The 26386-nt window shown below is 45.3% G+C and overlaps 1 long non-coding RNA gene across 1 annotated transcript; it reads left to right on the forward strand.

Annotated features, from left to right (window-relative positions):
- Positions 1-271: 271 nt before the first annotated feature.
- Positions 272-23141, forward strand: LOC140602910 (uncharacterized). Its single transcript, XR_012005891.1, has 3 exons — positions 272-848; positions 16654-16743; positions 21041-23141. It is a non-coding gene; the product is annotated as an uncharacterized lncRNA (long non-coding RNA).
- The last annotated feature ends 3245 nt before the right edge of the window (positions 23142-26386 follow it).

Here is a 26386-nt window from a genome sequence, read left to right on the forward strand (position 1 = left end):
ATGAGAAACCATCCAGATAAGCCACTGACTCAACCTGGTTCTATTGATCTAATACCTTGACTCATCCCAAGCACAACCTCCACCTTCTTGTACCTCAGGGTGTGGTCCTGAAGACTCCATTTTACCTGTAACTCACTCCATCTTAGAGAAGATGGAGCAGAGGTTGAGTATCTTTGTAATTAGGGAACGTCTAGGTATGTGATTGATGAGCCCATGGGAAGCAGGGTGGCTTGTGTATTGGAATTGGCACCCTAGTATAGTTGGAAAGATGAAGGCTCTACAAACCCTCCTGTCTTGGTTGCTGGGGAGGGCAGAGTGCTGCAATGAGAAGCATTAGAACCTGGAAAACCAGGCAATTACCCAAGATCAAGATCAAGGTCGAGTTTTGGTCAGAGGCCAGGAATGCAACACACGGTAGAATCATCCAAGTAGACCACTGGACCAGCTCTGTGGGAAACAGTTCAAAGATGTTCAAAATGTAAGAGCAATGTGGTTCCCTTGAGAAGGCTAGAGGTAGCATATAATTAGGAGACCTTGGATAGAGGTGAGGCTTAACTATGATTTTTGTTCAAGGAAAATCTTGAACTGGTTCCATTCAGCTTTCAATTGTAGACATAGGGATTTTTCCTGCAAAACCATGCCAAGTGCCCAAGGGCCCCACCATCCTTGTTGGGGGCCTACAAGTGTCCTGAGATATTGTTTTTTGTGTTGGTCATATGGGATAAGTCCAACTGTGACATCATAGCCAAGTTGAGGCCACAGACAACTGTTATCTAAAGAGTCAGTGAGAAATCCTCACTGGATGGCAACCAGTCTAGCCCCTGGGCATGGGTGAAGCAAAGGGTCGTGTGAGTAGATTATAGATGGTCTGTGGATGCTGTTTCTGCTAATGTGCATGTGGCCCCTTAGGATCTGGCCCTCTTGTCCCAGACTTCACCAGTTTTTTCTTTTCCTTCTGACACTCTCCAATTCTTGAAACTATAGGAGTGAGGCTGGCGAGGCATTTTGTTCTCACTCATGACATTGCTGCCAAATGTTTTGTCCTTTCTATGGGTCTTTTCCATTTCCCTAATGGCCTAAGCTTTTGAAACTCAAAAGTCAGGAAGAGTCTTTTCCCGGCTGTTTTCCATTGTAACATCCTTTCTCTGAGGCAGTCAGCACAGAATTGCCCAACGGCTTCAAAGGGAGTTAGGGGCATGGGGGAAGCACCAAGGAGAGAAAGGAAATGTTGGGATTGAGGGAAAGCATTGGTTCATACAATACAAGGATGTCAAATATTTTTCTCTCACAAATGTAATCCCTTAGAGGCTGATCTAAAGTTCGTTGTCTCACTTGGGTGGAAAAACTATCTGGGATGGCTCTTGGTAGAGCTATTGAACTTCTGTGTCTGAAATAGCAGTTGGGTACCCCCAGCTGAGCACTAGGGGTGAGTATAGCTCTGATCAAATAGCCAAGGAGGTAGAGGAGCAAAGCTACTCTGTGGGTCACCAATTCTTGAAACTACAGGAGTAGTTTCCACAGGAGGAAAGAGTCTGGAGAGTTTCTCCCTGACTGCAAATATCCTCATGCAGCAGAAGAGCCATAAAGTTCCATGATAAGACTGGGTGGGGGCAGAGCCTCTTCAATCAGGGACAGGGTCCAGTGAGGATGAGGCAGCCTGGGAAAATCAAGAGCCCCATAGAGCAAAATCAAATAGCTTTTTCAGGTTCTTGTGCTCTTGAGGGTAGTTAAGAACGGATTGTTTCCTGATTCCATCTAGTAATTGTCCACAGTTAACTCTATGTCTTAGCTCCAAAGTGAAGCACTGACATTGAAAGGAAAGATCCTTCTGTTTATGGAATACTGTGGTTTATATAATTCCTGTGTTTAAACTTTGTCTATAGACAATAAAACAACCGAGCCTCTCAAAATACAATCATCTGAGGTTGATTTTATATTAAATGAAGCATCTAGATGGGCCTTGATTCTTGTCCAAGTTGACTGAATTGGCTGAGCTGGGTTAAATGGAAAATACTGGGTTACCCAAAGACACACTACAATTCTTGAGAAACTGACTCACCTTCTTCTGAGCTCTGCATTGCCCATCTATGATATATGCTCTCAGGCAGCTGTTAATGTGAGCTGTCCTAATTCATGTGAAACTCTGTGGGAAGGATTTTTATTCTCTGAGTGTCTATGCCAATGATGCTACACACACACACACACACACACACACACACACACACACACGTTGAAGTCAGCCAAAGTCCACAGCCCCCCAAAGGCACTTTACAAAGGGGTGAATGAGAAGGTACAACAAAGCTGAGATTCTCTGAGGCAATTTATGGAAATCACCAATCCCAAAGCTCCCCATTTACGTTGGACTCATTTCCCATTTTGAAAGATGTCATTTGTGTAAATGCAGGACACATTTGCTTTGGGGTGAGCAGAATTGTCCCCAACTCCTGGTGGTAGCGGATACATCTGAAAAATGGAATCAAATCAATTTTACTCCCGAGAGGGACAGGTAGAGGACTCCCATTTCCTGCCAAATCAGTTGGAAACAATGAGGAGAGAGAAAAAAAATTAAAAAAACGGAGCCCTCCCTTCTCTTTCTGGCCTTAGACATGAACTCTTGATAAGATCCTGGAAAACAAGCAGCATTTTTAACAGCCGTTTGCCCTCTTCAGCTGAGAAAACAGCACGAGCCAAAACTAGGAACTGAGGCCACCTCTATTGTGAATGTGGCCAGGCTGACTTACTGTGGCCAAACAGCAAATCACGAAATGACTGAGATAAGGAATATAATAACATTTTCACATGAACCTTACATTCTTACCTCTTCTATAGGAAAGGATATCCCTGCAGGAAGGAGGAAGGTGGGGCCCTGCCCATGTCCTACAGTGGTGCTGGGACTGCATTGTCCAGGCCTTTTGTAGGGACACAGGAAGAGGGTACGGAAGTTTCTACAGGAAAACAGAGAAAAGTTCAAACATAAACAGCATCCAAAAAAATTTACCAACAGTGAACTAGATTTCCTCTTTGGGCCTTCCATGCTTCCACGCACCACTGGGTTGGCAGATTTTAATCTTGGATTCTGTTCACCTTGGTAACCTCCAGCGTGTGTGATTGTGCTGTTTCCCTACTTAATAAGTTAAGAGGATGTGTTTTCTATGGCATTGGAGACAAAAACAACCTCTTTCCAGAGACTGTATCCTGGCCTGGCTGGAGTCCGTTCTGTCTTTTCCATTTGTCATTTCTGGGGAGGGCACAGGCTTCCCTGAAGTCCCGGGTGGGACAGGGCGGCTCCCTTTTAGGAGGCTTTGAACAAAAGCTGAAAGTGGCCAAATCTCTGCTTCCCACAACAAGGCAAGGGTTTGGGTTCGGCCCTCCCAATTTGGCCAGAGATGTGCCGGGAGAAACTCACTCATGAAGGGGTGTGAGAAAAGTTGTATCCCCCCTCTAGTGAGGGCTACAATGTTTCCCTCTCCCACCCTTTTTGCTCTCTTTGGAGCCCCACTAGGGCTCAGAAGAAGTTTCTTCAAGAATGTCTGCTGCCACACAGCTCTCTGGTTTGAGGACTGAGTTATGAGAAACCACAGTTCTAACAGGGAGAAGTAATTCCATGGTTAAATCTGAAAGAAAAGAGCCCAAATGAAAAAGAGAGAGTGGCTTTGGGGGAAGCCCCTCCCCCTCTTCCTGGTCCTTAGAGAGGAAACCAAAATGGCTTCCCTTGGCCTCAAGCTGCAGAGATGGGTGACCCATAGAAAAAATGTTAGCAGATCTCTGCCGAGAGGCTTGAGAGAGTCTTCTCAAGGACAACCTCTGAATTGCAAGGAGTTGCTTTCCACTCTCCCCACTGATTGAAATGCTTTTAACTCCGGCTAGGAATTGTGGAAACCACTTCCAAACTGGTTTCAGTATAGGCCTCCGGGCACTAAAAGGAACATCCATTACTTCTCAGATGGGGCCAGTCACACGCTGCAGGAGCAAATTGTTACGGTGAATAGACTGACTTCCTAGATGAGGCCATTATGGGAAATTAAAACACTTCTTACCCCTCGAAAAATAGCGCTTACTCCCGAGAATCTTTCACGGCCCAGCAGAGGAGAGAGTTCTGAGTGGACTGCTCTAGCTTTTTAGGTGATATCTCTTTCTGAATTGCTTTTTCCAGAACAAATGACTTCCATTATGTTCAGCAAGGGACCAATTTTTCACTTAAGTATGTAAAGCAAAATACGGCCTGTGCTCTGGATGTGTTACTCACAATAGGAGAGCTTTTCTGACAATTGCCCCAGACGGATGATGGAAGCCTGTTCTATAAAAGCCTAGTTACAAGCAAGAGGGTGACCTCGACTTCTGAAACCAGTTTAGTACATTGATTAAGATATATTCAGAAAAAAAAAAAAAAGATATATTCAGGATGCTCTGCTGCGTGGAAGGGATACCTGACTTTTCAGAAAACCGTTGACACGGAGAACTCATTCAGGCAACACAAATTTATGGAACAACTGTTGCCCATTTTCATCTGTTCATTCATTCATTCATTCATGCATGCATGCATGTATTCATTTATTTATATACTAAGGTGCTAAGGATTGGGCTGTATTTTAAGGACAATCAGTGGTGGTTTTCAGAACGTTTCACAGCAAGGCATTGGTTCTTGGAGAACTTGCTGGACATTCTGTTGGAAGGTCCTCCATTTCTGTGCCCAGTGTTAACCTTCCAGCTGCTGAGTGTATTTCATGTTTTTTTTAAAGATGCTATTTATTTATTCATGAGCAACACATGGAGAGAGGCAGAGACACAGGCAGAGGGAGAAGCAGAGGGAGAAGCAGGCTCCCTGTGGGGAGCCATAAGCGGAATTCAATTCCAGGACCCCAGGGATCATGACCTGAGCTGAAGGCAAATGCTCAACCACTAAGCCACCCAGGTGCTTGAGTGTATTTCAATGTTTTAATAACCACTATGGCTGTGCCAGTGCCTACCAGCTGTATAACAGCCCTGAATAGCAGGATATACTAACCATAGTTCCTCATCTCGAGAAACCAACAACGCAAGGCCAGTTGCTCTAAATTGGGATCAGCTCCCAGAGAGACTTGTTGCAAGCGTCTCTCAGTCTCAAGCTGACCTGAGCCTAAAATCCTCATAGGCTCCACTGACAGAGCCTTAATTCCCATGGCAGGGTAGAAGCAAGAGTGGGGAAAGGACGTTCTGGTAGGAGAGGGAGCTGGAACAAGCAGGGAATTATGTTAAGGATGATGAACCAGGGGAGAGATGGCCCAGCTATCTATGGGTGCCCTGTTTCCCACCTAGCCCAATAGGGGTTTCCCTGCCTGTGGAATCGTGTCCACCTCACTCAAGGTCAGCAGATGCCTGAGCAGGGGGTGGGGCTAGGGGTCTCTAAAACAACGAGCCAAGCAAGAACACTTGGTTCTGAGTTTCCACCTCAATGCTGAGGATACTATTCTCATTGGACCTTGAGATCTGTTTTGTTCTGTCCCCCAGTACACTCCTGGACATTGACTCCCCATTTTTCTTCTCCACTCTACCTTCCCAGACCCTGAATTCTGATCCATGGTCCCTGCCAGCCAGCTCCTGGTTAGCAAACACCAAGCCTGGGTCTCCCCTGGGCTCTCATGTCCTGTGCCTGCTTTTTCCTCCATCCTCATGCATTCAGCATTTGTGCACTCATTCAATAAATAATTATTGAGTGCCAATCATAACATGCACTCTGTAGGTGCTGGAGACAGCGGTAACCAAGATGAACATGACCTTGACCTCATGGGGTTGTTAATCTGGCCAAATGACAGAAAGATGTCTAATTGTACTTGATTCATTTGAAATTTTTTTTTACATAATCCTATTTAAACATGCTATTTCGAAGCTGGTGTTCTAGATTGGTGAGATGTTAGGTTTTCCTTCCATTTTCTTTATTGTTGAAATTATGTGTTTCTATGCTTCTATAATTTACAATAATTAATAAAATATAACTATATACAGTTAGAGTTATATATAACTGTAAATCCATAGGTCTTGAATAACAAGCCTATCTGAACAAGATTAAGCCTTCCTGAGGCTATAGGAGATTCGAGGCATGCCCTTCACCTAGTGTTATACAACCTAAATTAACACCAATGACAGCTAGCATTTATGGAGAGAGGGTTGGCATGTGCCAGGCACTGCTAAGCACTTTACATGGATTGTCTCATTTATCATAACACGAGATAGTCACTAATATTATCCCTATTTTACAGACGAGAAAACTAAGGCTTAAGGAGGTTAAATAACAGATTTTTGAAAGACAAACCTTTTCACGGTTGAATCAGCAATTTATTTGGTTCACTGCACCCAATTGCAGGGATGATAAGCAAGATATTTAACAATCGGTACGGAGTGGACACTAACCAATCAGAACAGATGTCACGGAGCAGAGGCAGAGTGGGAGGGCCAGGGGTCACTGGGGGAGGCTGGGGTGGCTGGGCTAGACCAGTCATGATGGGGTCGGCTAGGAAAGCATCTGTTTATAGATCAGTATGGCGGTGTTTCATTCACTGTGTTAACAACTCAGGGACGCCTGGGTGGCTAAGCGTTGAGCATCTGCCTTTGGCTCAGGGCATGATCCCGGGGTCCTGGGATTGAATCCTGCATTGGGCTCCCCACAGACAGCCTGCTTCTCTCTCTGTCTGTGTCTCTGCCTCTCTCTCTGTGTCTCTCATGAATAAAAAAAGAAAGGAAGGAAGGAAGGAAGGAAGGAAGGAAGGAAGGAAGGAAGGAAAGAAAGAAAGAAAGAAAGAGAAGAAAGAAAGAAGAAAGAAAAGAAAGAAAGAAAGAAAGAAAGAAGAGAGAAAGAAAGAGAAAGAAAAAGAAAGAGAAAGAAAGAAAAAGAAAGAAAAAGAAAAGAAAGAAAGAAGAAAGAAAGAAAGAAAGAAAAAGAAAGAAAGAAAGAAAGAAAGAAAGAAAGAAAGAAAGAAAGAAAGAAAGAAAGAAAGAAAGAAAAAAGAAAAGAAAAAGAAAGAAGAAAGAAAGAATATGTTAACAACTCAGCCTGCCTACCCCGGAGCCTGGCCTAGGTGAACTGGAAAGCCACTCCCCCGCTCCCACATGGATCAGCTCAGTGACCACTGTGCTCATCAGAAATTTAGAGAGTTACTAAGGGTCAGATTGACTTTTACAGCCTATTTTAAACTCTTGATGTGCTTTGGAGTATGCTGAGATACTGAGTATGATTTTATACAAACTGTCTTAGGTTACCAAGAGCTCTCTTTCCTGTTTCTAGACCATAACGCCCGGGTTGGAAATCTATGGGCTGAATTCAGCCAGCAGACATGTTTTATTTAGCCCACACAATGACTTCTCATTTTAAGTAACAAGAGCTAATATTTCTGTAGCACTAACTATAGACCAGGCATGTGCATATATATATATATATATATATAACTCACGTTATTCACCTCAGGCCTACCAGATTGGTACTATATGACTGTCCTCATTTTACAGATGAGGGAACCAAGGCACAGAGAGGTTGAGTAACCTGCCTAAAGTGGCACAGTTAATCAATAGGCAGAGGTGGAATTTGAACCCAAGCATCCTGGCTCCAGAATTCAAGTTCTTGGCCATTTATACTCTGCCTCTCTAGTATGTTTGTTTTATTTGTTGACACTTAAAAATCAAGAGAAGTAAGATAAAAACCCAGAGTTCCAGCCTGTCCAAAGGAAAGATCAGAAGTTCTAATCATCTTGAGTTCATTCCCCTGGGGTAAAAGTTAGCCTCCTTTGCATGGGTATGTGTTCTTTGACTTTCCCAGTCCCCACCATTCCCAACTGCCTTCCAACACCGAGGCTGCCAGTCATTCCCCTTCTGTCATCAGGCTGGCACTGTTTTCTTACAGATACCCTCCTCACTCACTCTATGTGACCAACCTGGCCCCTGGAGCCATTTGGGCCTCCTCAAGTGAAGCCAGGATGCATTTTTGCTCTGATAATATGTATCCTAGAAGTGCAGAAGTATATAAGAGGCTCACCCCTCTTGTGGATTGTTACTAAGGACCAGAAAATTAAAGACAGACATTGAGAAGAGAAGCAAAGCAATAATGAACAAATTCAAAGGGGGCACTGGAGAAAGCTCGCTGCAGCCAGCTTGATTGCCTCCAGCCCAGATCATGCAAGACTTAAAAATGTTTACTTGAAAACGAAACAAAATAATCTTATCAAGCTAAATTCCCTACAACAGTTTTCTATGAGTCTGATCTTGTACAAAATATTACTATGAAGCAAAACGATTGCCTTATTTAAAACCCATCTACAGGAATTTTTACATTCACATGCAAATCATCACTTTCTAAGTGGTCCCCTTGGAAGGTGTGCACCTTTTCCTGTGATGCCCCTGCCAGAAACATTTTGGGACTCCTTGTGGGGGCTAATTTTCAAAGCAACTTATGAGCATACACATGGCAAATGTCAATCTCATTTTATATTCACATCTTGCTTTTTATCCAAAACAGTAACATCCAGTTTTTCCGCCATTATTCCAATGATATTCCTATTCCAAATAAAATCCATCAAAGGATAAATATTTGTTCATACTGAGAATAAAATAATTAGCAACAATCTTGGAACAACAATAACATCACACAAATAAGAATATCACCTCTCCAGGTGACCCCCTTGAATGGACCACTACTTATTATTTGGATATGTTCTGCTGTATTTGTTTAAGGAATCTGGCAAGAGAAAAATGTATATCTAATCCTGCTTTTATTATACATGACATAGAGAAAGCACATATACTGAATAATTATTTCTGGGTAGCACAACTATGCATGACTTTTTATTTTCTTCGTTAATACTCAGCTCAAATTCAGTGTTTGTTTGCACTATGTTAAATGCTAGAAACACAAATGTAAACATTTTCTTACAGTTTTTTATTATGAGAATGTTTGAACTTTGGTAATCATGAAAAAATGAACTCTTTCCATTTTGAAAATGACATATCCACACAGGCTAGAGGAAGACAAGGAGAAGGGGAAAGAAATTCTGTAAACCATCCTATCGAGACAACTAGTTTTCTATGCAACCACATAGTTCAGGTTTAGGACACACGGGCAAACGAAATGCCATGTGAAGGCAGCTGGCTGAACTGGGAAACAGTGATAAATTGGGGGTAGAACAATGAAAGTTTCAAGATCCACACTGGCTGGTATCTGTGTGACTTTGAACAGTGTGTTTAATCACTCTGCCCTTAGGTTTCTTCTCCTGAAATAAAAGAATTGGACTAAATGATCTCGGCGGTTCCCTGACAATTTTGACATCATTATTATCAAGTTCTATCAACTGGCTTAAATCATGCAACAAAATCTATGTTAATCACATGTGTGTTAGCCACAAGGAACAGTACTGAGCAAAAGAGATTATATTTTTTTAAAAGATTTATTTATTTATTTATTTATTTATTCATGATAGACAGAGAGAGAGAGAGAGAGAGGCAGAGACACAGGAGGAGGGAGAAGCAGGCTCCATGCCAGGAGCCCGATGTGGGACTTGATCCCGGGACTCCAGGATCGCGTCCTAGGCCAAAGGCAGGCGCTAAACCACTGAGCCACCCAGGGATCCCCGCAAAAGAGATTGTAGAGGTAGGTAGGCCTTCAGCAAAAACTCACATAAACTAGTGTAATAAGAAGTTATTTTTTAAAGACATTAAGCTGAGGTGCTAGTCCTGAAAACCATGTAGTCCCTTCCCACAAATGGGTGGATTCAGTAAGGTTGGACACGAGTTTGGAAAAAGAAGATAAAAAAGATTCCCACTGCTCAGCTGTGGGAATCAGACTTGGTTTCTAAATCCACAAGAAAGTAATCCTAAAACTTTATGGGAGAAAGAAAAAGTGTAAAGGGTGTGGCGGCCAGAGGGAAGCTGGTGGTTCATTTCTAAAGCTTGCTCTTACCTACGGAGAGGCCAACCTGGGTCATGGGCTTTATTCAGTGTGAGCCATGTATAATCAAGAGACCACATCACAGCTCCCAGAGGCCCCCCAAGACTAGAAGGAAAGGGAGGATCCTGCCCCACCAGCAGGACAGTGGAGGAAGAGAGAGACTCTGGTCCCTGAGCCAACGTCAGGGCAAGGATGCAGAACAGTCCAGGTGGCCGAGGGGGAGTCAGGTCACAGGAGACTGGGCTCTGCCTTCTACTTGGTTAATAGAGGAAATTCTCTCTCTGGGCACCTCATAAACCATGGGGCAGCCACAGTGGACTCGAAACGGTGTTGAGCATGTTTCCATAGAGAGTGGCCTGAGATTGCTTCCCACTTCCTCTCAACCTGTGGGTGGCACGTAGGGGGTATAGAAGTTCCTCATGACATGCTCCCAAGATGGCTCAGAATGCCAGGCTAGGGGCTTGCCCCAGCAAACCTAAGACGTGGCCTTACCATCAAGGCCTGGAGGATGGAGCTGACCCCCAAACTGTTCACATGGAAGCAGTGGTAGCCCATGGTGGCCCAAGAGTACCCAAGGCCAGCAACTTCCAACCTTGAGTTAACCAGATGGTTTGAAACTGGAAGAGGCTGTTACATTTCATTGGCAAGTCCTCCCCCCACACCCCACCCCACCATCAGCAGGAGTGGGAGCAAATGAGACCACTTGGACAAATAAAAAAATTTAGCTCATCATTTAGAGAACCCTGAGCCACAGTGCATATGTTTCCACCCTGCTGGGTAAGTGTGTAATTATAATTACTGTGAATCCTATGAAGAAAAAGTCCCAGGTGCTTTGAATGCACTTAATCAGGGGCTCTAACGTAGACTGGCAGGCAGCCCTTAGGGACAGCTTCTAGAAGGAAGTGATATTAAAGCAGAGACCTGAAGGAGAAGTTAGATAAGCAGGGGAGAGCCCCAGATGTGTGGGAGGAAGGCGGGCTGGGCCAGGCAGGAGTGTGAGGGGCCAGGGGAGGCAGCAGGTGAGGAAGTAGGCAGGCCAGGTGGGCAGGCCGCAGCCCCTTGCCCCGGCTCGCCGCTTCACTTCCACTGCCTTTGATTTCTTCTCTTTTGCGGGGCAAAGCAACCTAACAACCTGCGTTTTAGCAAGGCAACAACGAAGCATTTAGGTAGTCTGAGAGTAGATCCAGAAGGAAACGGGCACGTGGGGAGCCAGTGGTTGAGCGTCACCTTCGGCTCAGGGCGTGATCCCGGGGTCCTGGGATTGAGTCCTGCGTCGGGCTCCCTGCAGGGAGCCTGCGTCTCCCTCTGCCTGTGTCTCTGCCTCTCTCTGTGTGTCTCTCATGAATAAATAAATAAAAAGGGGAAAGGGAGCTGGGCTCCCAGGGAGGCGGGAGCCGTCCACTGCGCCACCCGCACCTGCTGGCTTCCGCAGGTGCCTCGGCGTCCAGGCCCGGGCCCTGCCGAGCTCTCTGGGCTCCTCTGGAGGGCTGGCCCAGAAGCAGGGCTTCCCTGCTGGGGGGCGGGCTGAGGGGGCTGAGCCAGAGGGCCAGAGGCCGAGGAGACAGAGACCAGAGGATGTGGGCTCTCGGCCAACTCCGGGTGTTTCTCGGCCGCCATGCGTGGGTGCTTTGGTTGGGCAGCGCCCTGGAGCACCCTCCCGGCTGGATGGAGGGTCCAGGGCAGTACTGAGAACTGACCGGATGGAGCCAGGTGCTTACAGGAGCTGTCTTGTCCCCCTTCCCAAGCCAGCACCTGCTCTAAGCCACCAGCGAACTTGCCAGGCCCATGGCAGCAATCCTGGAACTGGTCCTGCGGCCCTCACTCCACCCTCTGTGCATTCTTTTCAGAGACCCATTTTAACAAAATCAATCAGATCTTGTCTCTCCTGTGTATAAAATCCTTTAAGAGCTCCTTATTTGGCTCTTAATAAAACCAGAAGTCCCTGCGTGCCTGCAGGACTCCACCTGCCCTGGCCCCGGCTTACCTCTCCACTGCTGTCTTCTTCCAATGTTCATTCCACCCAATGCACATTTGCGCTCCTCTCTATTTCGCAGGTATGCCTGTGCTCTTTTTTTTTTTTTTTTTCCTGCATCGGGTTTGTTACCCTTTCTGTTCTCCTCCTGGAGTTCCTTCTGCAACTTTGTGCCTGGTTCCTTCTATCATGCCTGCTAAAATGGCATCCCTCCTTCTGACATTCATTTTTTTAGATTTTTAAAAATTATGTGTTTATTTGAGAGGGAGGGAGAGAGCGCATGTGCAGGAGCAGGGGGGAGGGGAGAGGGAGAAGCAGACTCCTCGCTGAGCAGGGAGCCCGAGCCCAGGACCCTGGGATCATCACCTGAGCAAAGGCGGACGCTTAACCAACTGAGCCACCAGGGAGCCCCTGACATTCTATATTATCACCCCGTTTATTCCTTTTGTAGTACCTACCAATCTGATGTTTTCTTGTTATTTATTTGCTTGTTTATCGTCCATGTCCTTCATTAGAATCTAAATTTCTTGAGGGCAGCATTTCGCCTTGAACAATGCCTGGCACAAAGAAGGCACTCAATTAGTACTTGTTAAATAAGTAATGAATGACCATTTGGCCAAGGATGGGCCAAGGTAGCGAAATGACTCTGGACCACAAACTTTTTCATTATATGTTTCCCAGTGGAGGGTATTGGTGGATAAAAGACAAATAAAATGGAGGAGCAATATCAGCAAAGAGCTTGTTTGCCTGCAGTCTTGTGACTGAGACAGCCACACTCAGCTAACCCTACAGAAATGCTGAAGGACTTGTGGTCTCATTTCAAAAGCATTGATTTCAACTGGGGAATTGAAAAAGTTTCCTAAGTCCAAATTGAATTCAATAGCTCAATAAATGGTATTTGGGCATTTTCGGCTGTGCAAGACTTACAGGACCTGGTCTCTGCCTTTTGGGAGCACACAGTGTGGCAGAGGCAGCCCCAGACAAAGCTAAGGATTCTAGAAGGTGATAGGTGGGGAAGGAGGGAGGGGTGGAGAAAGAGTCCAGGTCAGTGGAAGGAGGGTGCATCCATCGGTAGCACCACCTGCAGGGTGCAGCCCTGTGCCCTGAGGGTGAATGGGGTTTCTAGCCTGCTGGAGAGGCAAGGGTTGATGGAAGCAGAGAGAAAAGTATCAACAAGGGGGTATGAACGGACCTGATGATCCTGGATGTGCGGGTCTCAGTGCCTCACACAGAGCTGGGACCGGGATGTGGCCGGAGGTGGGGTTCAGGAATCCTTGGCAGGGGTTGAAGCCACTGGTTACAGGAGGGCTCCCGGGGAAGCATAGGGAACCACAAGGAACTGGGAGGGAGGAAGACACGATCTAAACCTGGGGTGGAGCAGGCCTGAAGGCCGAAGCAGGACCAGCAGCTTCAGCAATGGAATGAGAGGAAAGAAAGAGCTGTGAGGACAGGTCCCTGGAGAATGCCGGGCCTGAAGGGTCCTGTGGAAGAAAAGGAAGCAGCGATGGAGTGGTCAGTAAGTAGGAACTAAAATCTGGACAATTTCAATTCCGAGAAACCAAAGGAGGAAAGACTCACCTTTTAGAGGGCTTCCCCACATCCCCCCCCCCTTTTTTAAGATTGGTTTATTTATTTGAGAGAGAGAGAGCACGAGTGGGAGGGGCAGAGGGAGAGGTAGAGGGAACCTTAAGCCCACTCCTCACTGAGCACAGAGCCCAACCCAGGGCTCAATCCCGGGACCCTGAGATCGATCATGACCTGAGCCAAAACCAAGAGTCAGATGCTTAACCGATGGAGCCACCCAGGCACCCCCACACCTCCCTCTTTATAACACCAATCCTGCAGGCTGCTGCTTATTCAGTGCCGATCATCTCACCAGACAAGAAGGTCTGCGAGGGCAAGAAATGTTTTTGACTGGTTTACTGTGATTAACACCTGCACCTAGACCAGGTCTTGTCACCCAACAGAATGACTGTGTGGAATAGGTAAGTATTTTCAAATCATGCAGAGTTGAAAAAGCTAAAGGCTGTAAATAAGACCTTGGATTTGGTGATTGGACACAAAGGTGTCATTGAAGAGAGCAGTTTTATGAACAGGGGTGGCAATACCTCCATCATGTAGTCGCTGTGAGAATGAATGAGCTGGTCCGTGTAAATGCTGAGCCAGTGCTTGGAGGGAGTTAAAGCTCAATAAATATTAGATGATGATTATTCCCTCAGCCTTCATTTTCAGAAGCTGTTCTGGTGAACTATTTCTTTTTTTACATTTATTTTATTATTTTTTAAAATTTCTTGATATTGTGTCTAACAGATTGGTTTACTACCTTTCCAAGATATTCTGGGGACATATTGCTTTGAAAACTGTAACTACAAAGTGCTATTTCATTAAATGACTGTAATGGAGCCCAGTGAAATGAGCTTTTGCTGTCAAATCTACCTATAGCTTGGGGCCTGACCAGCTCCCCGGGGACTAGAAGATGGACTGGAATCTTCATTGCTATCAAGGAGACCCATGGAACTCATGCAGTTATAGCCTTGGAAACAGGACTGTGTTCCTCAATCTGTCACTGGGTTGGTCTGCAAATCCAAAGTGGGAAGGCTGAGAAGTGGGGTGCTTCTGGAGACTGGTTCTGTCAATAGGTTTGGATAAAGAAAATAAGGCTTCAAATGGAAGAGATCCTTGAAGGTGTGGAACACTGGACTGAGATGCAAGTTCTCATCCCGCATATGCCACTAACTCTCTGAAGTTGACCAAGTCACCTAACCTGTGTGTGTATGATGAGGGCCCGCATGAGCCTCAAGGCTTCTGCAGTAGGTTGTTAGCAGAGATGACCACAATTTCTTCCATCCATACACGTTTGTCTCCCTTGTAGTGTAAGCTTGCTCCCTCTCCTATCGGGAGGTAGCACCTATTTTGCTGCCCCTTGAACCTGGGCTAGTGCTGTGACTTGGTCTGACTAATAGAATGGAGTACAAATGACACTGTGTTTGGGTCTAAGCATTAAGAGGCCTTGCTGTTGTGCCCAAGATCACGAATCCAAGAAACCACCGAGGAGCCGACACTGATGCAAACACATGAGGGTTTATTTACAAGCTTGAGCTTGGGTCCAAGTATACCCGACACAGTGGAGCAGGGACTTGGACCCCGAGACTAAGAGGCTTAGCAACTTTATAGGGCCAGTGGCCAATGGGATACGCAGGAAGATGCACAGTCATGCTGGTCCACTCGCAGGTGGCTGATTGAATTACATTTTACCTTAAAGTATCCATTTGAACTGGCCTATCACTGAGCCGGATTTCCGATTAGGGTGTGCCCTGGGCTTGACTAGGGTGGGGCAGTGCCCTAAGTAATAAGCAGGTCAGCACAAGGCGGGTGCAGCACAAAATAGTCAGTCCTGCTCTGCTTGTCCAGGGGTAGGGGATTTTGTTAAATTTCCTGGGTCCCACAATTGCGGTGCCTGCTACCACCCTCTTGGAATGATGCTGCAGCCACGCAAACAGGCCCAGACCAGCCTCCTTGAAGATGAGATCATGTGGAGAGAAGGGTTCAGCCAGAAGCCAGAAGCCAACAGCAACCAGCAGACATGGAGTTAGACCACCCAACCCCGGTTAAGATGAACATAGTTACAGGAGTGATCCCATGCAAGAGCATAGTGGAACCGCCCCGCTGAGCCCAGCCAAAATCGCTGACCCACAGAACTGTGAACAAATAAAATGGCTATTGCTTTAATCAACTAAGTGGTGCTTTGTTACACAAGACTAGATAGCTGAGACAGCCCCCTTTATAGCTGACATTCTAGAAAATGACTTGATTGCTCTGAAAAAGGAATCAGGCTGTATGATCTTTCAGTCGTATGTTAGGGTTTGTTGCTAGGAACTCAAAGGTTAAGTGACCATTTTGTTCCCTCCCCTGCCCCCCACACCCTTGACCCCGAGGGCCTTTTCTGTGGGGTGCTGTTGCATGTGGACTCACGAGAGCTAAAACTCTTTGCCACCTTCCGACCCTCTTAGGACTTGGCTTGGAGGACACTGAGCAAGACAGGAAGTGGCATGATGAGTCAGTGGTCCTTCCTTCTGAGTCACTGAGTTGTCAGTTCTCTCTCTCTCTGTGGTTCCATTCATTCACTCAGTCAATACCTTGTGAGCCATTGCCTTGTGCCAGGCCCTGTCTGGGAAGCAAGCCCCGAGGGAAGGGCTGGCAGTACAGTGCATCTGAGTGGGTACGCACCAGGAGGCTTCCACTCACCACTCCCCTCTTAGCTGCTTTTCTGTAGCATCTCACACAAGTACTTTTCTGGGCTCCCACAGAAGGCCCTGTCCCAAAGGCACACAGTTGGAGACCTTTTCAGGCCAGTTGGTTCTAAACTTTTCTTTATTATACATACGAAGAAACTAAGGCCTGAAGAGTTAAGGATTGGGGTAGCTTGTGGTAAAATTAGGCCTAGCATTAAGGCCTATTAGCTTAAAATTCAACAGTCTCGGGCAACCCGGCTGGCCCAGAGGTTTAGGGTCACCCTCAGCCCAGGGCGTGATCCTGGAGACCCGGGATTAAGTCCCACGTCGGGCTCCCTGCGTGGAGCCTGCTTCTCCCTTCTTCTTGTGTCTCTGCTTCTCTCTCTCTCTCTCTGTCTCTCATGAATAAATAAATAAAATCTTAAGAAAAAGGATTCAACAGTCTCATCATTGCCTTGTAAGCCCCTCTCCCCACAGGCTCACACTCTCCTTCCTCTTGATTACTGAGTTTCTCATTAGTCCTCCTCAACCTTGTGTTTCAGGCATAAATCTAGTTCCTCTTCCGGCTCAAGATTCAGACATTATCAGAGGAATAAAGATTCTCAGATAAATTGCAGCCATCAACAATAAAGGTAATAATTACAACAACCTAAATTAAAAAACTACTTATTGAGTGCCTATTATGGGCCAGGCATTAATTCTGTTTTAGGGATACAGTGAATAAAACAGGGAATCTACCCCTGGGGAATTTATATTCTTGAGGGACACGGAGCAGACAATACTCTAGGAAGCAAATAAGAGGATTTGGGGCTGGTGTTACAAAAACGAAACAGGAAAATGTGATAGAGGTGACTGGACTGAGGGGTATATGGCCACAAGAGGCCTCTTTGACCTTACGACTTTTAAGCTGAAATCTGATTGTTGAGGAGCCAATAATTCTTTGGGAAATGAAAAGAGCAAAAGCCCTGAGGTAAACTTAACCATATTTGAGAAAGCAGAGAGGATGCATGTGGTCTCTTGGAAGGAGTGGTTAGGGGTAGAGGGAGGCAGAGGCCAGATCATGCAGGGCCCTGTAGGGCCCCCATATACGGAGCCCAGAACCTACACACCTGGATGGTACATAGGAGGGTTCTAAGTGATAGGATACCATTTACATGTTTAAGATCAATTAAAAAATCAGTCTGGCTCCCTGGATGGAGAATGGATGTTGAGGGTCAAGAGTGAAATTGGGAGAAGTGGTTCATTGAATGTTCACTATGTGGGGGGTACTTTGTGTATCTTAGCTCTATTCCTCCCAATGCTTCAAAGTAAATCTTGTTACACCCATTCTATAGAAGAAGAAATGGAACTGAAAGGGATAAAGGAACTTGTTCAAGGTCATGGGACCAAATTTGAATCCAGAACCATCTAATCCACTGTGGGAGCCCTTCCCAAGTAGCACGTGGCCTTACTAAGCTGGTCAATCTACCCCTGTGCTAATAAATCTCTCTGATTGTCATCGTACTTTGAAGCATGAAATTTTAGAGCCAGAAGCTATAGACTGGAAGTCCCTTGAAGGCAGGATTCATATCTTACTCATCTTGCCATTTAGTTGTGGCACAGCCCCTGGCACATAAGAGGCACTAATCATATCTGATGAATGAATGACTGAGTCCCAAGCATGAGAAGTTTTCTGAACCACTTCCCATCTCCGGCCCACTATTTTCAAGACAGGAGGCCAAGTGTTTTCCCCATATCACATGACAGGGCTGGAAGCTGTTGAATCCAGGGCTCTCTCCACCAAACCACACTACATCCAGTTTATCTGATTAGGACAGATTTCTTGGTTTAACCTACCATTTTAGCTTGGTAAATTCCCCAGGTCAGGCACCATGTCTTCTTTGTACCATGTCACGTTGGGAGTATGTGGTGCCTACAGGGAGGTTTGACTTGGGGCTTGGAAGTAAGATTTCTCTTGGAAAATTAAACTAAACAAATGAACTCTACATGTGATGGGAAGAACACAGACATCTTCAAGGTCTCCTAGAACAGCTCTTGACTGGAGTTTAGTGTCTGAAGAAAGAACATTCAGTCTGAACATCATGTGTTCAAGAAGAGCACAGAGAGAAAGGCCATCTTTGGCCTGACTGTCCAGCAGAATGTAGAGTCTGGGACAATGTATGCGGGGAATGGGTATTTTCTGGTTACCAGAGAGTACTTTCTATGACAAGATATTCACTTCCTGGTGCTTTTATTGTTGATCACCAAGCAACCAAGTCTCAAATGTTAATTTGGCTTTCTGGTTACCGAGGGGGTCCTCTGGGCAGAAGAGGCAAGCATTTCAATCATTCTGAGAAAGGAATGTTCTCTATTATAGGTGAATTCACTTGCAGATATACCCAGAAAATTGTGTCACCAAAAATCTGGTCCTCACTGGGGGTGGGGCCTCTCAGAGTTGAGGGAGCCATAGACCATGACTATTCTCTGAGGTTCTGAGTATATTATAAATTGAACAAATGCTAAAAGCTAGTTCTAAAACTTGTGGTGTATTTTAATTGTTTGCCTTGAACCAACTGTGGCTTTTTACATAGAAAACACAATGCAATATTATTGTCCTGGCAATGTGTAAATTAGGGACCCTCAAAAATAGTGGCGCACTTTAAGTGGTGTAGTTGGAGAATAGGATGGAAATTTAAAGATGAATGACGAATGCCTTCTATCAGGTTTGTTGGGCTATCTCTGTAACTGCCTAAGTAAGGTCATTTGGTAATAATATCAGCGCTGTGAAGCCCTGTGTGGTGAGGCCCAAGACCGAAGGGCCCCGTTAAGAAGCATAAAGCCCACTTTCTCTACCTGCCAGCGCAAGCTCGGACCATCACCAAGGTGATACTATCCACAGACCACTAGCTAAGTCAGCCTTTACCTGGTGAACCCCTGACCATGCCATGTGCCACCCCCTTAAAATATCACATGTCCCACAATAAGAATGGCAGCTTGCGATGTCCACGAGTGAGTGCTCCTCAAGAAACTCGTTGACTTGAGCAGCTGATTAACCAGTGAGAAGCCAAGCTAGGGCATTTAAAAGGACTATTTATTTATTCAGTTGCAAGCCACTGAATCTATTTATTTTTTTATTTTTTTAACTTAAATGCAATCAGCCAACATATAGAACATCACTTGTGTCAGATGTAGGGTTCAACAATTTGGTGGTTGCGTCTAACACCCGGCACTCATTGCATCACGTGTCTTCCTTTATGCCCATCACTCAGTTGCCCCATCTCCCTGCCCACCTACAAGTACCCTTGCAATATTGCACTTGGGGAAGTTGCCTTCCTGACAGAGGTGGGAAGGTGCTTGGTGGGAGGGAAGACAACGAGAAGGTGAGAGGAGATGTTTAGAAGGACACAGACTCACACGTAGGTGGCCTCCCTGACCTCTGTGATCCTGTCCTGCTCCGCCCCGTCCCACCTCTCAACTCCCACCTTTCCAAACTCTCTCTGTGTGTCTCACACCAATCAATGGGTCATAAAATCAAATTGGTGGGCGACAACCGACGTCTCCTAAACAAAAAGGATGGAAAATATCAATATCACATGTGTCATACAGTAAAAGTTTCAAAAAAGGTGAAAAGAATCTGTTTTCTGAGACCTGTTTCAAATTCAAGTCCATACATGTGTGCATCAGGTTCAGATGCCAACTGAACCTCCTGTAGGCTGGAGGGAACGGTCTCAGTCCACTGCTCTAGGGGGCAGATTGAAACGCCCTCACCTTTCCCTGAGTGGATTCTGGGCATGGGCTCCCCAAGAAGAATCGCTTGGGGTCGCTGAGATGGCGATGGTGAGCTAACAAGCTGGGAAGCATGTGCGACGCTTTCGGGTGCAACGCCCTCAGTGCACCGATTTCCAGGGGCAGAGGCTGAATCTAGGGAAGGGGGAAAGACAAGTTGGTGGGAGAACCTTGGCTCCCGGTGGTTTCTCTGCCCCTCCCTCCTGTGCTCTTTTTCTTTATGAACTGGGGTCCTCTGTTGTCACACAGCAAAGATTTGTGGAAAGGAGTTAGATTTTTGGCCAGAAAACCTGGATTTTATTATTTTTTAAAGATTTTATTTATTTATTCATAAGAGACACACAGAGAGAGGCAGAGACACAGGCAGAGGGAGAAGCAGGCTCCCCATGGGGAGCCCGATGTGGGACTCAATTCTGGGATCCCGGGATCACACCCTGAGCCCAAGGTAGATGCTCAACCGCTGAGCCACCCAGGGGTCCCGAAAACCTGGATTTTAACAGGAGTCCATCGTTCACTGTGTGACCTTGAACTGGGTCGCTTAATATCTCTACGCCTCAGGTTGTATCAGACATAAAACAGGATTCACTCTATTGGAGACCAGTTGATTCGTCTCTTCGATGGCACTTTTTGGACTGAGGCATTACATATATTCTCTAAGAATAGTTTTTCCTCCTTGAGTATCCATGGCATTTATTCAACAAATATATGTTGCCATGGGGCTGGCCGAAGGAGGATGAATGTAGTATTATCAACTCTCACCCCTCGTTAAGAGTATTGACTGACCTTTTCCAGGGAGGAGATGCTACTCCCCTTCGTTTCACTCTAGCATCTGTCCTCAGAACCCTCACAAGGCCCTACAGAAGCTGGTTAATTTAAAGCTCATTCAACAGCCTGACATCATCGAGCTTCTTTTACCTTCAAACCATGGTGCCTGGCTCCTGCCAGCAGTCTGCACAATGGTGTTTTTCTTCTCCTCCACCTTTGGGTTACATGCAGAGCCTCGTCACACACATGAGGACACACATAAGGCCCTGTCAGAGACCTTCCCTCTCTCTTTCCCACTGGAGATCCTTCCATATAGAAACAGGAGGGAATCAGGGTGTCCCCCTATGTCTGAGAAGCCTGTTTGCTCATGTTCTTTCTTCTCTGGCTTCCTTGTTCCAGGGCTTCCTCATGAGGGCAAGGAGTGCCAGGTTCGATGCCACTGTGGGGGAAACGCCCTCTCCCCATCTCTGTGCTGGGCTCCCACGGGAGGAAGTGCTTGGTTTCGGAATATCCTGCAGCTTCACGTGAAACAATTTCATTTATTCTGATTTTGCATCAAAACTCTCACTGGGCTCTAGCCTCTGGAGACAAAGCCTATCAACCCATGCGAACAGGCCCGTGAGAAGGGATTGAAGTCATTGTGCTTGGCCCAGGAACTTCTTGCTCTGAAGACTCCTACTCTACTATTATCTCTGGCAAGCCTCTCTGTGGCCCCAGGCCTTCCTTTGCGGCTCTCAAATTACTATTCTCTTTTGAGTTTCAGGGATTTTTAAAAGGTGATAATCAACCTCTTAGCTGTTTCTACCATGAAGGAGTTAGTTTTGAAACCCCGTGAATAGCCGCTTACCTATCTTGGCCATTAATGCCCAGCGTGATGTCCTACCCACCAGGTGCCTCCTGGGCTCCACTAACTGTCTTCCGGCAGAGTCCTGTGCAACACCTAGGATCAAAGCAAGAGAGAAAATGCCCCATTTTCTTGATCTGCGCATTTAAAATCCAAAGCAGTTGTTTACACAGGAACTCTGGGCATCACTGTAAAAGAAAAGACCCAAGACTATTTGCATCTCTCGGGACATCCCATTTCTTTTTTTCATTTACATTTTTTTAAAATTTTTATTTATTTATGATAGTCACAGAGAGAGAAAGAGAGGCAGAGACACAGGCAGAGAGAGAAGCAGGCTCCATGCACCGGGAGCCCGACGTGGGAATCGATCCTGGGTCTCCAGGATCGTGCCCTAGGCCAAAGGCAGGCGCCAAACCGCTGCGCCACCCAAGGGACATCCCATTTCTATTACGTAGGAAGTGATTTTGAGCAGCAGCTGGTCAGGACAGTGTCTTGCTCTACTCATCCTGGAAATTACAGCCATGACTCATAGTGTGGTGTTGTGACATCCTAACAGCATGTTTTATCCTCCCTTCCACTCTACTGGTAGAGTGTAAATTTGGGGCTGAGTATGGAAGTTCCAGTGTTAGTGAATTTCAGTCAGTTTTCAAATGAAAAAATCTGAGGCTTGGAATCTGTTTTAATGCCCTCCAGAAGCCAGTGATTGTTTTTCCCCCTGGTGATTGTTCACATCTCAGTACTGTCCAACATTACTTACAAAATTTTATGGTATCTCAAAAAATTATTATTGACGAACTGATTGATTCAACAACGGCCATTTAGCATTTTTTGGCAGGCGTTGGTGATCTAGAGATAGAATATGGAGGGGAGCAACAGTTGGATAAATAATGCTGAGCCATAAAGTTCAAACACGGTGATCTGGGAGTTTAAGAGAAATGGCCCATGTACTTCATCTGGTGGATCTTGGAAGACTTCTCAAAGGAGACAGCGTCTGAGCTGACCACAAGGGCTGAGGAGGACACTGACAAGGGTTTCACGAGGAGAGACGTTGCCTGGGTGGAGAACTCTGGATCCTAGGCTCAACCTCAGATTCTCAGCGGGGAGGCCCCAGTACATGTGGTTTTGATGTGTAACCAGGGCTGAGAACCAACAGGAAGAAGGGCTCAGGTCTGGTCAGAGACTAGGAAGACTGTCTCAGAGGCCGGGACAGTGTAAGCCAGCTATTCTCCACCCATCAGAAGACAAATAAGAAGAATTAAATGAAGCACAATGACTTCGTTTCCTTGGAAGATGAAGTTCCTGGATGTAGAGTGTGTTAAAGTCACCTAGATTTTTACCAATGTGGCAAGGAAGGGTCCTTTTCTGGAACAAGGGAGAAAATGCAATTCAAACCAAAAAACAGAGCAGAATCTCCTTTGTCTCAGATGGCCTATGCCAGGCGTTGACAAACTCTTCTGCAAGGAGTCAGAAAGTAAATATTTCCAGCTTGATAGACCGCACGGTCTGTCACAACTATTCAACTATGCCATGGTAGTGCAAAAGCAGCTTAATAATACAAAAGTGAATGAGCAGGGCTGTATTCTAAGAGAACTTTGTTTATGGACACTGAAATGTGAATTTCATATAATTCTTTCATGTTATAAAATATTATTCCTCCTTTGATTTGTTTTTAATAGTTAAAAATGGGGATCCCTGGGTGGCGCCTGCCTTTGGCCCAGGGCGCGATCCTGAAGATCCGGGATCGAATCCCACGTCAGGCTCCCGGTGCATGGAGCCTGCTTCTCCCTCTGCCTGTGTCTCTGCCTCTCTCTCTCTCTCTCACTGTGTGCCTATCATGAATAAATTAAAAAAAATTAAAAAAAATAGTTAAAAATGTAAATTCTCATTATTCATGATAGCCAAGTGGTGGGAGCAACCCCAATGTCCTTCAACAGATAATGGTTTTAAGAAAGCACTCTCTAAGTACAAGGGAATATTATCCAGCCTTGAAAAGGAAGGAAATCCTATCACATGATATAAATGCTGAACCCTGAGGAAGTTATGCTAAGTGAAATAAGCCAATCACAAAAAGGTAAATACTGTATGACTCCACTTCCATGAGGTATCTAAAGTAGTCAACTTCATAGAAACCGAATGTAGAATGATGGTTGCCAGGGGCTAGGGGGAACGGGAAGCTATGTTTAATGGGTCTACAGTTTCAGGTTTGCAAGATGAAAAGGTTTCAGACATTGATTATGTCACAATGGGAACACACTAGACACTATCACACTGTGTACTTGGAAATGAGTAAGAGTCACCTGGGTGGCTCAGCTGGTGCAGCATCTGCCTTCAGCTCAGGTCATGATCCCAGGGATCTGGGATGGAGCCCCAACTCGGGCTCCCTGCTCAGTGGGGAGTCTGCTTCTCCCTCTCCCTCTGCCCCTTCTCATGTTCTCTCTCTAGCTCACTCTCTCTCTCTCTCAAATAAATAAATAAAATATTAAAAAAAAAAAAAAGGAAAGGAAAGGAAAACTCAACTGCTTCCTAAAGTACTCCACCACGTGGGAGTCAGGGAAATGGGAAAGAGAGCACAAAACACTGGGAAGAGATGGTCAGAGAAAGAGAATGAAAACTAGGTATGTGTGCTGTTCTAAATGGCAAGTGGAGAAATTATTTCCAGGCTGCTGATGGCTCAAGGAAGAACCAGCTATTGGCTTAAGGACATTGAGATCACAAATATTGATAGGGTAGTGGGTTCAGGAGAGAATTAGAAAGGAGAGCATACTGACAGCATGCATAAACCGCCCTCTCAAAGATGAGAAATCAAAATTGAGAAGTATCACAAGGTGGGGAATGAGGTCAAGGTATTTTGTTTTGTTTTTTAAGATTGAAAATATATGAGGCACCTGGGTGGCTCAGCGGTTGAGTGTCTGCCTTTGGCTCAGGTCGTGATCCCAGGGTTCTGGGATCGAGTACCGCATCAGGTTCCTTGCAGGGAGCCTGCTTCTCCCTCTGCCTGTGTCTCTGCCTCTCTCTGTGTGTCTCTCATGAATAAACAAATAGAATATTTTAAAAAATTGAAAAAGAAAAAAAAAGATTGAAAAGATACAACATATTGGCATGCTGATGGGAACAATCCAGTACAGAGTAGAAACTGACAATATGGCAGTGAGAAAAGAATAGCTGGGACCATGAATTTGAGTAGGTGGAGGCAATACGATGTAGTAGACAAATGAAGAGGTCAGCCCTAAGTAGGAGTATGGAAAGTTAACGTATATTGCTACAAGGGGAGGTAAATATATGGCTACAAATGTAGGTGGGCAGGCAGGGGGGATCACTTGGGACTTCTCTTCCGATTGTTTTGATTTTTTTTTCAGTGAAATGGATTGCAAGGTCATCAATAGGGAAAGTATGGGATTAGAAGTCTTGGAGTCAGAAGGAGTGGAGAAAGCTTTGAACACTTGTGACAGTGGAAGGGTGATTGAATAAAAACTCATAGCTTTGAATAATTATTGGGTAGGTTATATTAACGTAAAAACATTCATCATCCTTTCCCACGAGCTCCTCCTCACCATGCTCTCCCCGTAGAAGCATTATCCATCCCATTGATGTTACACTTGGCCAGATGACTCTCTTTGAGCAGTGAAATATTAGTGAGAGTTGCATGTACCACTTCAGAAGGAAAAAAAAAAGATTAAGATGGTAAGTTTTATGTGTTTTTTTTTTTTTTTTTTTTACCACAATTAAAACTTTTAACAGAAGTCAATTCTTCTTCACTTGAAAGTCCTACAGAAATAGGCAGCAGACCCTGTGGACTATAACTTGCCAACCTCTTGCCAATGGGTGGCCAGTCCGAATGCAAAAAAGATGGTCCAAATCAATACTTCTCAAATGTCTCTACTGAAAACCTCTAAGGACATAAAAGGAGGAATGCAGGCCACAGAGGTCCTGCCTACACGTCTATAAAATTCTTTTAAGTACTTTTTCGAATGAAGTTCATGAAAATCTTTGAATCTTAGTCTATAACACATATTGTTTTAATGGAAAATTGGCATTTACTGTAAAAATCAGTAAAAACTGATGCTCATGTAAGTTCAAAGAAGGTGAGAGTCTTAGTCAAGTCACATAGCTAGAACAAGTCAGGTATGGGACTGGATCCCAAAATTCCTGATTCCAAATGTATACTTTCCACCTGAGTGAGCTGCCTTCCCATCAGGCTTTGGCTCTCCATTCCTGGCTCCTAGCCATATGCCTCCATAATTGACGCAGGCTTCAAAGTAGTGTTGGCAAACCACTGTTGAGTTTTTTCCAAAATTTATCAATTCATGTTTAATACCATTGATTCATAAGTTTTATATATGATTTGTTCTGCTGTATTCTAGAATATATTATTTTTTTTAAAGATTTTATTTATTCATGAGAGAGAGAGAGGCAGAAACACAGGCAGAGGGAGAAGCAGGCTCCCCATAGGGAGCCTGATGTGGGACTCGATCCCGGATCCCGGGATCACAACCTGAGCCAAAGGCAGCTGCCCAACCGCTGAGCCACCAGGTGTCCCTATCCTAGAATATTTTAGATGATATTTTCTAAAACTCATTTTTTACCTCTTGCCCTAATTATGCTTTCTCATCCATCTGTATTTTTTAAAACTTTTCATAGCATCCCATTCTGTTATACATTGTGAAATGTTAAATTATGAAGGACCTGACAGATTTGCTCTTTTTGTACATCCGGCATCCATTTTTTCTTGTGGTAGACTGTATTATTTGTTCAGAATTCTCCTCTCCCACCCTGCCCTTCTCCTAGTCCCACTGACTTTAGACTTGGCCATATAACTTGCTTGCCCCCCAATGGATTGTGAGTCAAAGTGAGGGTGTGAGAGTCCTAACCAGAGGTTTTAAGAGGCCTCGTGTGTCTTCATG

The sequence above is a fragment of the Canis lupus genome, chromosome 13 (genome assembly GCF_048164855.1).
Source record: "Canis lupus baileyi chromosome 13, mCanLup2.hap1, whole genome shotgun sequence".
Lineage (NCBI taxonomy): Eukaryota > Metazoa > Chordata > Mammalia > Carnivora > Canidae > Canis > Canis lupus.